Source organism: Arachis duranensis, chromosome 4, assembly GCF_000817695.3.
Source record: "Arachis duranensis cultivar V14167 chromosome 4, aradu.V14167.gnm2.J7QH, whole genome shotgun sequence".
Lineage (NCBI taxonomy): Eukaryota > Viridiplantae > Streptophyta > Magnoliopsida > Fabales > Fabaceae > Arachis > Arachis duranensis.
This window is the reverse complement of record NC_029775.3, coordinates 94595613-94597230: the sequence shown is the minus strand read 5'-3', so window position 1 is coordinate 94597230 and position 1618 is coordinate 94595613.

Here is a 1618-nt window from a genome sequence, read left to right as displayed (position 1 = left end):
AAACATCTCTAATACTTAAGGTTTTAATTTTTTTATTTATTTTGAATCTTATAAAATGTCGTATTTTTGAGATTATATATCATAAAATTTAATTTTAAATTTAATATAAGATTTATTATTTTAATATTTGATTTTATTTTAATTTAAAATTAAATATTTTTTAATTATTTCAAAAATTAGAATTCTGTAGATGTAAGAATTGAGAATTTTATACATTCAAATTGAAAAAAAATTAAAGTTTTATAAATAATTAATAAAACTTATATTAAATTGATTTAGATATATATATTTTTAATCAAATTAATAAAAAAAAATAGAATAATAAAATATAGGAGTACAATTGAATACTTCTAATTGATTTGAGTATATTTTGATTAAGTGTTTGTTGTAATGTTATAAAAACAATATTACAATGTTCATTTAATAGTTGGGTATTTATAAAAATTTCTCGAATGGTACCACAATTCACCTGTCGTACAACAATGTGCTGAACTATTTCAACAAGTCTGCGAGTAAGATATCCAGCATCTGATGTTCGTACAGCAGTATCCACAATCCCTTTATGGGCTCCATAACAAGAAATTATATATTCTGTTAAAGAGAGTTCCTTGCGTAAATTACTTTGAATGGGTAAATCAATCAGCATATTACTCATCTTTCTTTAAAATAATACAGTATCTCTCCTTATTGTTAACGTTGCAGTTGTAAGTGTGAGAAGTATATGAATTTAGTCGCACATAAAAAAATTAAGAGTGAGAAATTTATAAGATAAGAGACTCATTAATTTATTATCTTAAGATTTTGAGTTGGATATGATATTTTCTCATTTTATATTATCTTGATTCCTCTCTCCCTGACCGGTCGAAAGCTCCATGTTGATTAAAAAAAATAACAAATTTTATATTAAATCTTAAATTAATTTTTATAATATATAATCCCATAAATATTTATGTCGTATTATATGAAATTTAAAATAAAATTAAATTAAAGTAAAACTAAATACTAAAGATACTCTTGATACTCGTATTAAAATGGTATCTAATACGTCAAATTAAGTTTTATTTAAGTGTGCATTTTCTAGCTCTATTATTCTTTTTCTATTGAACTTCTATATATTAACTTGAGTCAGATTAGGACTTGCTAAACATAAATGCTATAAACTTCTACTCTACAGTCTACAGAAACTAAACTAAGTCAACAACCATCTAAACCCCTATGGCAGCTGAAAGCCTCCCTATACATTATAAGAATTATATTTAATTTGGTGAAAACTCAGGTATAATCAATTTTATGTTAGGAGTGTGTATAGGTCGGGTGAAATTGGATTTGATGTGATTTAGACCCGTCCTGAAATATATTCCGAGCTTATTTATTAGATCCGAACCCGAGTCTAGACGTGATGAAACCTATATACTTTCAGACCACGATTATACCGGATAAAAATTGGGTGAAAATCGGGCCATTAACATTACATTATCTTGATACTTTTTATAAGCTAGCATGTGAAAATATCCAAATTTTCAAGGCTCCAACTATTATTTGACATGGTAAAATTTACTTAGAAAAACAAGAACCGACTCTTCTCTAAAATTAAAGCATAATCATAATCAATACTAAT